Below are 14,361 nucleotides of genomic sequence, written 5' to 3' on the forward strand. Positions count from 1 at the left end.
CCAGCCCCCCAGCCCCCTCCTCCCTCAGACCCAGGAGTCCAGCCCCCCAGCCCCCTCCTCCCTCAGACCCAGGAGTCCAGCCCCCCAGCCCCCTCCTCCCTCAGACCCAGGAGTCTAGGATCCCAGTTCTTGTGGGACACAGTTCAGCTTCTCCATCTACTTTCATGAATAACACTGACTTCTGGGGTGAAATTTCCTTTTTCTCTTTACTCCAGTACTCATCCTCAGGATAACAGGGGGAATAAGGCAGGACCAGGAATCTGGTCATGGGAGTGGGGAGGGGATGGTAAGGTGCAGAAAATCTGGATTCCCCATTCTTTCACTTACTTGGCTGTGTGACCTTAGATGAGTCACTTCTTTTCCTAGAACCTCTGTGTCTGCCCTGCAAGAGGGAATCATCTCTATTTCTCAAGCTATTGAGAAGAGGAGAGATCCTGGGGAAACTGCTGCCTCTGTCCAGTATCCCAACAACCTGTGGTTCATTCTTTCCACCTGGTCCCACCATGTACTCACTAGGTGATGTGGGAAGCAAAGGCAGAAGAAAAATTATTAAATTTCCTTATGATCTACAGCCCACTGACAAGTCCTTAAAACAGGCAGAGTGACACATTCCCCTAGGAACTCAGTTGCCTTGATGTTAACACTTCGCTAAGCGCAACAGGCAATTCTTGCCCGACCCCCAGGATCCTATAAGTCTACTTTTATAAAAACTCCTTTGGAAACTTCCTTTATTTCTATTCTGCCAAGATACATGTTGACAATCATCCCCCAAGCATATGGCCCACCAATATACATCTGAAGGGTCTCATGACTGAGTTTTTATGAAACAGTAATAAATGACCTGTTTCCAATAATAGCTAGCCCCTTTCAGGATCCTGGAAACCTTGTTTCCAAAATACCTGGGACCTTACCCTATCCCTAACTCCCTTCCAACTTGAAAGTATATAATGAGCCACCCCTTATGACCCCAGGGCAGCTCTTTCTGCCCACAGATCCTGTCCCTGGGCTGTAATAAAACCACCTTTTTGTGCCAAAGGCATCTCAAGAATTCTTTCTCAGCCATTGGCTTTGAACCCTAACATCTTTCCTACATCACTAGGTAGGATTCTCCCTCTGGGCCTAGCAGGTGAGGTGTCCCCATCCCCTGTATTGACCTCTGAGGCAAGAGAAGTCTCAGCCTCCTCCATGTCTGGCAGTTGCAGGCAGGAGTTTCTGAAGCCACCCCACAGGGGCTGTTTTGCCTCACAAATACATCCATCCTTCCTTCCCTCCCCACGTCCCATCTGTCTGCAAGAGCAGCAGGCCCTGCCTTTAAAACCAGTCTCTGTCCACTTCACCCTGTCCTAGGTCCCTTACAGGTCTGAGCTGCCACCATCGCCCACAGGACTGCTCTGACTACAGCAGTCAGTGTCCTGCTCTACCTTTGCCTTCACCTTCAGAGCCACAGCTACTGAACACGTAAACTAGCTGATACCACTGCTCCACCTTAAACTTTCATTCTGCTGCAGCTGCTCTGGCCTTCCTTTGGTTCCTCAAACAAGCCAAATTTGTTGTAGCTATGGGCCTTTGCACTGGCATTTTTCCTCAGCTGGAATGCTCTCTTCCTGCCATATTGGTACCAGACTCTTTATCGGATGTCACCTTTATTTATTTTTAAAGATTTTATTAGAGAGAGAGAGAGAGAGAGAGAGAGAGAAAGTGCAAGTGGGAAGAGGGGCAGAGGGAGAGGGAGAAACAGACTGCCCGCTGAGCAGGGAGCCCGATGTGGGGCTCGATTCCAGGACCCCAGGATCATGACCTGAGTCAAAGGTAGACACTTAACTGACTGAGCCTCCCAGGCGCCCCATATCACGTGTTACCTTTAAGAAGCCTTTGTCAATCATGTTAGCCAAAGTAAACCCCCTCTCAACACAAGAGCTGTCAGACCCGCTTTGCTTTCTCCGTAGCTCTTATGATTCCTTTATTTCATGTGTTTGCTTGTTTATTTTCAAGCATTACCCTACCCTCAGCCCCTATCTTCAGAATATCTTTGCTAGAGAAGGTCTTCTTGTCTGTTTTTGCTCAAGTCTGTGTCTCCAGAGCCAAGCCCAGTGACTGACACATAAAAGATACTGAATAAATCGGTACTGCATGAATGAGTTGGATGACTTGCCCCATTTAGACAGATGGAGGATATGAAGATCCACAGAGAGGAAGAGATCCACCTAAGTTAACCCAACCAGGTGGTACAAGAGCTAGTGGTACACTGCAGATGGCTTGCACTGGCTCCAGAGACCTGGCTGTTAGATTTCCAGTAATGTTGCAAGCTGGATGTTAAACCATTGTTAGTTTGAAATTGGCTGTGAAGGGAGCATTTACACTATGGCAACTAACAAATACTATAAATCAGAACTTTTTTTTTTGGAGGGCTGTTGTACCAGTACACCACTGTACAAAATCTGTTGTGGCCCTGGCCAAAGACCATTTATCACTCCCCTTGAATTCAGGACCATCCAAATTTAGGGTGAGGATGGCAATCCTCCTCCTGGATTGGCCCATGCCAGACCTCATGACAACATGAGTGCTTACTATGAGCTGGCATCTTTCTGAGCACTTTTTTGATATTACCTCCTTGAAGCCTCGTGACATCCTTACAAGGTGTGTCTTGCCTTTATTTCACAGAGGAGGAAATAGAGACACAGAGAAGTAAAAAAATTTCCCAAAGCCTTAGATATGGCTGAAGATATCTGTCATATGTGTATCTGATAATGAACTAGTAGCCAGAATATATAAAGAACTACTACAAATCATTAAGAGACACTCATTTTTAAACTCAGCAAAAAGACTTGAATAGGCACTACACACATGCACAAGAGGATATCTGATAATCACATAAGAATATCCCATCTCTCCCAGACCAGGCACAATGAATGGATAATCATACTACTTGGCTATTGCTTCTATGCTCCAAAGCTACCCTTTGTTACCTGCTCTGCAAAAATAGAGTTGGAACCTTTAAATATTCCTCCTTGCAGGGCAGCCTGGGTGGCTCAGCGGTTTAGCGCCACCTTTGGCCCAGGGCATGATCCTGGAGACCCAGGATCGAGTCCCACATGGGGCTCCCTGCATGGAGCCTGCTTCTCCCTCTGCCTGGGTCTCTGCTTCTCTCTCTGTGTCTCTCATGAATAGATAAATAAAATCGTTTAAAAAAAAAATTCTTCCTTGCAGTGAGTGGGCTGCTAAGCTTTGTCAGTAGAGGGAGCCTGAAGGACACTGCAGAAGGAACAGGGCTTCTTCCTTGTTCTGAATTTTCCCTTGGGCTTCCTCTTGCTCTTATCCTATGGTCATCAGGGACACATGTGGGGCATATTCAGTGGTGTTCACTTCTATCAGGTTTCAGTGGTGCCCACATGGACGACGGCATCTCATTAGGTTTCAGTGCTGTCCCAATTGATGCCTTCCCAATGTGTCCTAGAAGCTGGCTTCCCAGCCTCACCCTGCCAGCACTTGGGAGAGGTGTTCTCTGCTTGCTCAGCATCTGTGGACAAGCTCTGGTCTGGGCAAGCTAGCTACCTTCCTCACCATCCAGTGATCCACACCCACATCTCTTACAGTGTGGGCTGAACCTCACTGTTAGTGAGGAGACCCCTTTCCAAGTTCCTTCCTTCCTCAGACATCCTCCCTGAATCCTACTGTAGTTACTTTACCCCTTTATAGAATACTACCTGTTATGGTTAATAATTTCTTATATTAAAATTTCCCTGTTCAAATTAAAAAAGAAAATGCTTGGCAGGGCAAATTACTTAATATTTCTTTGCCTTTGTTTCATCATCAAAAAAACCCGGAGGGTGATAATTCCTGCTCCTAGGCACCTGGGTGGCTCAGTGGTTGAACATCTGCCTTTGGTTCAGGTCTTAATCCCAGGGTCCTGGGATCGAGTCCCACATCAGGCTTCCCTTGGGGAGCCTACTTCTCCCTCTGCCTATGTCTCTGTCTCTCATGAATAAAATCTTAAAAAAAAAAAAATTCCTACTCCTGGAGTTCTCTGAGAATGAAGGGAATTTCCTAACACAAGAATAGTACTCATCCCAGCACCCAGCCAGAAGGGAGAGCTCTCCTGGTTTCTGCTGTGCTGCTCTCTCTCCATGTACCACCTTCCCCATCTGCCCGGGCGTCCCGTGGCTGCTGTAACAAATGACCAAAACCACAGTAGCTTAAAACCAGTGTTTCCTCCAGATTGTGGAGGCCAGTAGTCCAACATCAATTCCGTGGGGCTGAAAGCAAGATGTCAAAAGGGCTGTGCTTCCTTGAGAGGCTTTTGGGGCCGGGCAGGGGAGAATCTGTTCCCTGCCTCTGTCAGCTTTTGGTTGCCACCTGCGTTCCTTGGCTTGTGGCTGCGTGGCTCCAAGCTCTGCCCCTCATGTAAAGATACACATGATTGTATTTTGGGCCCATTTGGATTATCCAGGATAATCCCCTCATCTCAAGATCCTTCATTTAATTGTATCTTTTTTTTTTTTTAGATTTTATTTATTTATTTATTTGAGACACACAGAGAGAGAGAGAGAGGCAGAGACACAGGCAGAGGGAGAAGCAGGCTCCATGCACTCCATGGGACTCGATCCCAGGTCTCCAGGTTCACACTCTGGTCCAAAGACAGGCGCTAAACTGCTGAGCCACCCAGGGATCCCCCATTTAATTGTATCTGAAAAGATCATTTTCCCTTAATAAAGTAGCATTCACGGGTCCCAGGCATTAGGATTGGATATCTTTGGGGACTGTTACTCAGCTTCTCACTACGTCCCTCCTCTATCCTTCATGGCCCTAATACATGCCTGGGAGGCTGACCTCTAGTGATCACATCAACAAGTTCCCCTGCCCTTTGACCTCAGGTGGGTCTGGCCAAAGGGAGGCACAGGCTGAACACTGGAGGGTGGCTGGAGAATGTTGTCCTCTCTGCTCACTGCCCTCCCTTCATGGTGGGTAGCCCCTCTGCCTTGGCACTGGTTCTCCGTGAGACCCTAGTGACACCCCTCCCCCCCCCCCGACTCCTCTAGGATGCAGCAGAATCTGGAAGGAGCTCTTTCCTTCTGTTGTTGGATCCTGGGCGTCCTAACCCTGCTCATACTTCTGTAAATGACATCTTTGTCGGGGTGTGTTTAAGAATCTTACTGAAGGGGGTTATCTCTTTCCAGCCAGGACCCTGCAGTGCTAGCATGGGCTTTGTTATCACTCAGTGTTTACCAGGTGCTGGGCATTGCAGGGGGTAGAGCAGCACCAGGGACTTGAGCCCCAGATGTCAGGAGCTCTCTTGCCACCAGTAATGGTCAGGACGACCCAGAGTGTCACCCAGGATGGGGGATATTGCTCCCATGAAGAACCACCACTCTGGGAGGAAGCACAGGAACCAGGGACCCACGTGGTTGTCTCTGGGGAGTGGGATGAGGCAGGGGTCTTGCCTTTTCATTATGCCCCCCTTTTGTAACTTGTTCCTGCAAAGCCTCTTTGAAAATGAGGAATTCAGGGTGCCTGGGTGGCTCAGTCTGTTAAGCAGCAGCCTTCAGCTCAGGTCATAGTCCCAGGGTCATGCGATTGAGCTCCACATGGAGCTTCCCACTCAGCAGGCAGCCTGCTTCTCCCTCTTCCTCTGCTTGTGCCCTCTCACATTCTCTTAAATAAAATCTTTTTTTTTTTTTAAAGAATTCATTAAAACCAAAAGCTGGAAGTTAGAATAAGAACAGGTGGTGCTGGAAGTGGCCCACGCCTTGCTTTTGTGGGCTTTTGGGTGGGTTCTTCTGGAAAATTCTTACACTGGCTTTTTCCTCTCTGTGAACACACCAGGCACTTAGCCCCCAGACTCTTGCTCTTCTCGCCCTCTGCCTGGACTCTCTTCTCCTAAGACCTTCACCTCCTCAGAGAGGCCTTCCATGGCTACCCTTGGCTCCTTGGCCAGGGGCACCCACTGTCTTCCCCACCACCCCTTATCTGTCACGCATCCCATTTATTCCTGCCCACTTGCTCTGTGTCTTTCTCCCACACGGGACTCTGAGCTCCCCAAGGGCAGGGACCTTGTCCATCCCATTCACTGCTATGCCCTCAATGCCTTCACACACAGGGCTCTCAGTACATTTTTCTTAAAGATTTTACTTATTCATGAGAGACAGAGAGAGACAGAGAGACAGAGAGACAGAAAGAGGCAGAGACACAGGCGGAGGGAGAAGCAGGCTCCATTCAGAGAGCCTGATGAGGGACTCAATCCCAGGACTCCAGGATCACACCTTGGGCCGAAAGCAGGTGCTAAATCGTTGAGCCACCCAGGGATCTCCTCACAGCACATTTTTGAAAGAATAAATAATTCCCTACCCTCTTCCCTGGCTTCCGCCCCACAACAGGTCAGGCACAGTCACCCACTTTGTAATATACATTCCTCTTTCCTGCCACAGTCAGGCCCCTGGAACCATGCTGGGTATTAGTAACAGTAGGTGCAGACACTCCCTGCCTGGGGCAGGGGGTGGGGGGATCCAAGCACTGGCTCCAGTGCCTTGACCTCTGTACAGTCATGTGGTCTCCTTAAGTGTCTCGTCCCTCTCTGTAGGATGGGGAGGACACTGGCGCCCACCTCACCAGGTCGGGGTGGGGATCAAATGTCAGGATGGTCACATCTATGTGTGAACGTGGGTGGGCCAGAGTTCCCCATTGGTCCAGCCCCCGGCTAGCGTCGCCCTGAAGGTATTTTGTACATGTGACTGACATCTCTAATCAGTTGAGATAATTCTCAATAATCTGGGGGGGCTCAATTCAATCACTTGAAAGGCCTTCAAAGCAGAACGGAGGATTCCCAGGAGAAATTTCTGCTTGGGGACATAGGCTTCCCATGCTTAAGAGCCTCCTGCCTGCCCCATCAACCTGCCTGCCGGATGGATGTCAGACCTGCCCTGCTAGCCTGACAGTCACATAAGCCAATTCCTTGCAATAAATCTCTTAAGAGGGATCAGCTACTGGTTCTGCTTCTGGGGTTGAACCCTGACCGATGCAAAGACGGGAGGATCTTAACGTGCTTAGAGTAGGACCTGGCGGTTACAAACAGCTCAACAGATGTGAGCTGCCATTCCAGCACCCTCAATGCCCTGCCAGGTACCAGGTGAACCCATTCCTACCCCACGGTGATGAATGATGTTATGCTCCCATTCTGCAGATGAAGCTAGGAATGGGATACATGACTGGCCCACACTGGGGGCAGTGCTGGGGTCCCATCATAGATAGCCCCAGCTCCAGCACCCAGGGGCCCACCACAAAGGTTCATGCTCTGGAGGCCCTGCAGCTACCAGTGGAAAGCCCTCCTCTGGGGAGGCCGGGACCATAGCAGCCCTGTCCATGGCCATCCTTCAAACCTAGTAAGTTCAGGCATACAAAGGGTTAACTGAGAGTAGAACCAAATTGGGATGATGGTGTTGAGTGAGCTGAGTGGAACAGGGTGAGCAGGGACCCCAGCCTGTGCTCCAGCCTTCCTGTATCCCAGATCAGTAGAAGCCATCCCAATGGACTGGGCTCCAAGGACCTGGCAGGAGAGGGTAGAGGTGCAGGACCAGCGGGGAAGGACCTTCCCTGGTCTGAATGTCAGGTTCCTTGTGGGAAAAGGTGGGTTGAGGTGTGACCTTAGGGAGGTTTCTCTCCTTTTCTCTCCTGCATGGAGGTTTTGTAACCTCTCTGGGCCTCAGTTTCCTCTGCTGTAAAATGAACCTGATGACCAGACCAGTTCCACAGTGTCACTGAGATATGGGACCGAAGGAGGCCTGAGGGTTTGGAGTGCCACCATCATCCTCCATCATGGTAGTTCCCATCATCTCCTGAAAGAACAGGGGAGGGTTCTTTATAAAGTCCACCTCCCCTGTGACCTCCTCCTTGGGTCAAGGGAGGAAATGGCGAGATTTAGCCAGTGACATGAATGACTGCTGACCACATAACCAAGGACTGGGAGTTTGTTCTGGAGACTCAAACCTGCTCTTTGGTCCAGACAGTGCAACCCAAGGAGTGATGAGTGAGTCCCATGAGCAGGGGAGCTTACTCTGGCTGGCTTGTGGTGCCTTGCTGGACTCCTTTCTCCCTGCAGTGGCCTCCTGTTGGTGCTGCCCTTGCTGCAGCACTCCAGGCCCCCTGGTTTCCATCCCATGGCTTCCCAGTCACCCCAGCCTGTCTGCCCAGCTCAGATGGCAGTGGTCCAGCTCTCTCCCCAGTGCTGGCCCCTGCCCCTCCCTGAAGCTCCCTGTACACAGGCATAGCCCCTCAGGCAGGGATACCTGGAGGGTCCTTGCGGGCAGGGCCTGGATCTCACTCGTCTGTGTCCCCAACCCAGGACAGGCCACATGGGGGCCACTGCATTTGTTTGTGGCAGTACAAGTGAATGAGGTCCTGGAACTCCTTCTCCATCTAAATAATTCCACCTCATTCTTCCAGACTGAAGCCTCTGGCCAGGGTCTGGGGATTCTGTTTCCACTGGCCAAGGAGCTTGCATTCTGAAAAACAGCGCCTTTAGGCAGGAGGTGTGTTCAGAGAAAAGATGTCTCCTTCGGGTCTGTCTTCTGATCCCTCTTGCAAATGATAGGTCCATATATGGCTTTTCCTGGGCTCGTGCTGCTTTTTAAAAACAGCTACTAAAAAAAATAAATAAATAAATAAATAAAATAATAAAATAAAATAAAATAATAAAATAAAATAAAAACAGCTACTAACAGTTTGAATCCAGAAATTTCACACTGAAATCTAGATGTCTGGATTCTTCTGAAAATAAATAGATAGATAAAACCAAAACCAGGAGGCCCAGCAATGCAGATCTCATTCCTGCGGGGGTGGGTGGGAGCTAAGAGTTGGAGCCGAGTTCGCTGCTGCTGGCGCACCCTTTCGGTGGGGCACCTGCTGTTAAGATGGACTTGGTTTCCACCAGGTCAACTGTACTCATCTTGTTATGTGCAGGGCCCCGGTGGGCTTTTGAGCTTGCAACCTCTGCACTACAGTCTTATAAGGTCAGGAGAAAATTGCCAGGGGACAGGGACAGCTGCTCCAGGGACTAACGATCCTGGGATGGAGGTGTCCTGAGCAGTGCACAGTCTTGCTGTGTGGCCTGAGGCCCTCTGAGCCTCCATTTCCCCATTTGCAATGTGGGGGTGTGGAGGGCAGGCCTCATGACCCCCAGTGTCCTTGCAGTAAGACCACTGGGGCTTCCCTCCTGTGGGTCTCAGTTTCTCTTATTAGAACACTGACGTTAGCTTTGCTTGGCAGTGCCCGAGGCTGCAGGAAGGTCACTGTCACTCTGGGTCACACTGCCTTGTGTGGCCCCTGCAATAGCAATAGCATTAGCTCATCTCCTAGTGCTACCTCCCCCTGCCCTCCCCACAAGGCTCCTGTGTAATGTCATCTGTCCTCCTGGACGTCAGGGTGCCCGCCCAGACCTCACAGTTCAAGGGCAGGGAGCAGGCGTGTTGCTGGGAGGAGCCGACAAACAGACTTGGCTCGTGGGAGTCCTCGGGGGATGTCTGTTCAGTGAATGCGTGAGCTCCTAGCGCTGGTCTCTGGTCTTAGAGTCTCCAATGGAGCTGCTGCTCCTGCTCTGTAGGTCTTTGAAGTCTATAGTCTGCGAGCCACGCGTCGGTCTTTATCCGTTTGGGAATTTGCCTGTCCATGGTGGGTCCTTCTGTTTCAAGAGCCCTAGACTGTGGGAGAACAAGATCCTGGCATTCTCCTGCCTTGGCCAAGCCTTTCCCCGATCTGGGTCCCCACCAATGGAGGGACATGACTAGCATCTTGATGCTTCTGTTACAGGCTGAACTCTGCCCTCCCCCTAGTGTCCCCCCTCTCTACCCCTTGCAGAACTCAAGTGTTGAAGTTCTAACCCTAGTACCTCCCAGTGTGACTTTATTTGGAGACAGGGCCTTTAAGGAGATACTTAAGTTAAAATGAGGCCATTAGGGTGGACGCTAATCCATTATGACTTGTGTCCTCATACAAAGAGGAGATTAGGACACGGACTCATGCACAGAAAGGCCACGTGAGGACACGGAGAAGGTGGCTGTCTAGAAGGAGAGACCTTGGAAGGAACCAACTCTGCAGACACCTTGTTCTTGGTCTTCTAACCTTCAGAACCATGAAAATATCTGTCGTTTACGCTCCTGGGTCTGCCATACTTTGCTATGGCAGCCCTCGAGCAGATTAAGAAGGCCCACTCCCTAGTATTTACTGTTCTCTCCTGGCAGGGCAACAGCCACTTGTGGCCAAGTCTGCCTCCCCAGCTGGGGCAGGGGCTGGGCCTGGAGCCCCTCTGGGTCCTCACCATCCAAGAAAGGGGGCTCTTCTGGCAGGGGACTTGGCCTGAGGAACCAGACAGATACTCAGGTAAGGCCCTGTCTGGCCAGTGGCCACGCCTCAGAATGAATAGGAGATTGCCACCAGCACAGACCCTCTGGGCTCAGACCCTGAGGGGTTGGATTTGCAGGTCCAAGGGCCCCTGACAATCTTTGTTTCTAATGAGTGTTCCCTGGCAGTGCCAGCGGGCAGTAGGTGAGTTCAGGCAGCTTGTTGAGCTCAGCTGGCCTCAGCTGTGCATCAGCCTGGCTGGTGGCCAGTCTGAGCCCAGGGACTTATTTCCAACTGAGGCCCAGTAGTTTTGGCTTCAGACTGCACGTCTATTTCTGGCTCCTCCAGCAGCTCTGGCTTCTGGATGATTGGTGCCTCTTTGGCCTTGGAGATGTGACTGTCCTTCCACCATTTAAGCATCTTCATTCTAAGGTAATGAGTGCTGTGGTTAATACTGTGCTCAGTCTCTGCCTGCCCCCTCCCTCTTCCTAGAAGGAGCCCTTGTCTAGGGGTCAGAAGACACTTTGCCTTCATTTGCTGGTTCTGTGACCAGCACCACCCTCTCCTCAGCAAATGGGCATACAAATCCCTACTCTCTGGCCTCTTGCCCCAGAGCTGGCCTGCATCTCCCCTGTTCCCAGCCCTCCCATGGCTCCCCAGGACCTCATGACGAAGTCCCAGTCCTCCAGCCCAGTGGCTTTTCATGGCTGTGCCTTTCCTCAGCTTCTCTCCCAGTCCTGTCTCAATATGTGTATGCTTTTTTTTCTAGACCAATTTTTTGGTACTTTTCCTCTTTTCCTTAATATTTCTGGTATATTTGTGCATATTAGTACACGGACAGCCTCCTTAGTCTTTTTTATGGCTGTGTAGTGCTCTGTTGTATAGCTGTACCATTGATTACATAACTGGCCCTCTTCCTTTCTTGCCCTGGCAACTATGACTGCCCTGCTCGCTGGTCCCCCTGCTTTGCCCAGTCTGGCTCTTCCCCAGGAGTGGGAATAAACATGGAATTTCATTGTATTCAGGTGTGGTGAAGCCAACAGATAAGGGGATGACTGCCATTGAAAAGATAGTTATTTAAAGTTTCCAAGAGGGGGCAGGCCATGCCACACAGGGCCAAATGGGGAAGCACCAGGGTTGGTCAGAGGTAGGAGTGAGGGGCAAGCACATGTGGGAGCTGTTCTTGTTGTTTCCATGGGACTGGAATGGCACAGTAGGTAGGCTTAGGACTGGCCCACCAAAGTACCTCCCCACCTGGACATTAGTTGAGGACAGCCCCATGACTGAAGCTGGGACAATCAGAGTCTTCTCTGGGATTGATATATCACCAAGGGGAAGACAAGTTTTCTTTCAGCTAGAGTTGCTGAGATGGGATATAATCATGGGGCTGTTCCTGGCCATCTTGCCATTAGGTGGAGAATGCTCCAGGGGTCAAGGGAACACAGAAGCAGCAGAACAAAGCCACGGGGAATAGCAGACTCTTAATAATGTCATTTACATACCTAGATCCAGTCATGCCAAAAGTACAGATATTCCCTGTTATGGGCTGAATTGTGTCCCCCCCCCATTGTACCCAATTCATTTGATGAAGTTCCAACACCCAGTACCTCAGAATTAACTGTATTTGGAGAAGAGCCTTTAAAAAGGTAACAAAGGTAAAATGAGATCATATGGATGGGCCCATATCCATGTAATTTTATTTGGATAGGGCCTTCAATGAGGTGATTAAGTTATATTGAGGCTGTCAGGTGGGGTCCTAATCCAATATTACTGGTGTCCTTGTAAGAAGAGGGACAAGGTGCCTGGGTGGCTCAGTCAGTTAAGCAGCAGACTCTGGGTTTCAGCCCAGGTCATGATCTCAGGGTCATGGGATTGAGCTTCATATTGGGCTCTGCACTCGCATAGAATCTGCTTGTTCTCCCTCTGCTCCTCCTCTTGCTTGCTGTCTCTCACTCTCTCCCTAAAATAAATAAAATCTTAAAAAAAAAAAAAAGAAAGAAAAGGGACAGACACCAGGGGTGTATGTGCACACAGGGATGACCATGTGAAGAGGCAAGATGTGGCCATCTGCAAGCCATGGAAAGAAATCTTAAGATAAACCAATCCTGCTAACACTTTGATCTTGGACTTCCAGCCTTCATAACTATGAGAAAAATAAATCTCTGTTGTTGAAGTCTTAGACTTAACAGATGGTCAATATGTTCCTGCAGCAGATTACATACAGATGGCTGCAAATTTCTGGTACTCTTCCCATGGAGAAATGGGGTCTATTTTCTCTTCTCCTTGAATCTTGGCTGGTCTGTGACTTGCTTGAAGAGAATATGACGGAAGTGACACTCTGTCAATTCCAGGCCTAGCCTTAAAGAGGATTGGCAACTTCTGTCTTGGAAGAGACCATGATAGAAGAGGCTCTGACACTCCATGGAAAGCGAGAGGGGCCCAGCTGAGCCCAGTCCTCTGGCTGTCCCCAGCAAAATGTCAAGTATTTTGAAGGCATTCTGGACCTTTTAACCCAGCCCAGCCCAGCTGCTAGCTAAATACCATCAAGTGACCTCAATGAATACCAGAGGAAGCTGAAGAATCATTCGTTTGGGTCCTACTCAAATTCCTGATCCATGAAATTGTGAGATATACTAAAATGACCACTATTTAAAGTCACTAAGTTTAGGGGACAGTGATACAGCAACAAATAACCTTAACTGTTCCCCTTTTCCTTGAGCTTGCTGAATTCAGCTCTTGTCATTCACAGCTACAAGAGTCCTAACTGAAGTGACTTATCTCCTTTAACCATTATGCATTATGTATTATTCCCCAAAACTTTTCCACCTATGACAGTTTAAATCCCAATACCCCGTGCTCTGCCTAGTTCTGTCCTATTCAGCTTTCTTGTGCTCTCATCCAGCCTTGTGTTCCTATTCTTTGATCTCATAGGTGGAGGCTTCAGATCCAAAACACCACATTCTCTAACCCTTATGAAGGGCCTTCTTGGTTTCTCTTCTTTACCTTCCTGCTCACCAGTTACAAGGGCTATCCACTCAAAGCTCTCTCTCCCTCCAGCTTCCACATCTCTTTTCATCACCTTCTATGGCACCCTGCCTATAAAGACTCAAGCCTAGATCAATGCCACCATTCACTCTTTCTCTTCCAATAGCCACTGCTAGGAGGAAAGAACACACAGCAATGACATTGGTGTTGCTAAACAATGAATAATATCCAGTCATGGTTGGACTTTTTGCTGCTGCTCACCAATTATTTTCCTTGTCCTCGTGTGGATCCCACTCATTCTCCTCAGTGGGTATTCCAACCACCCCATCACCATCACCACTCTTCTCGATTCCTTCCCCTCACCCTTGTTCCCACCCACATCACTTTCAGCAGATGCCCTCACCATACTCATTCACTGTGAAAAAAAAAAAAAGCCTGTGGGTAGGAGGGCCTCACCCCACCCACCAGAATCAGAAATGCCACCTAAAGTGAACAAGAAAAATATGGAACATCTGCCATTGGATTTTGAGAATAATTTTGAGAGTAAGGAAAAAGGACTACTTTAGACAGTGCCATTTCAGTGGCATGGTACTGATTGCAGAGGACTGACGTATGTAAGGGTGATGAGAATCAGGCAGTGGGTGTAAGCTCTTCTCAAAAAAAATTGGATGGTACATAGAGGGAGTTTGTGGGGCTGAGTTAGGAGAGATTTGGGCATGTTTATATCCTTCAGAGGAAGAGCCAGTGAAGGAAGAATGATAGAAAATTTAGGAGACAGAAAGGCTGATTAATGGTATGTGGAGGAGATGGATTCCCAGGCAAAGGAGGTGAGGCTAACCTTGGACAGGAAGAGGGATGCCTCTTTCTCTGAAAAAGGCAAGGAGTAAATCACCAGTGTCAGTGGCAATAACTCTGTAGGTGTTGGGGAGTTGCTTTTTTCCTGTGAAGAAGGCAAAACTTGTTGCTGAGTGAGGAGGAGGAGATAAGAGAAAAAGGGAAGGAAAGAAAACATCTGTAATACTGACAGGATATCACGTTGGGGAGGACTCC

The sequence above is a fragment of the Nyctereutes procyonoides genome, unplaced genomic scaffold, assembly GCF_905146905.1.
Source record: "Nyctereutes procyonoides isolate TBG_1078 unplaced genomic scaffold, NYPRO_anot_genome, whole genome shotgun sequence".
Lineage (NCBI taxonomy): Eukaryota > Metazoa > Chordata > Mammalia > Carnivora > Canidae > Nyctereutes > Nyctereutes procyonoides.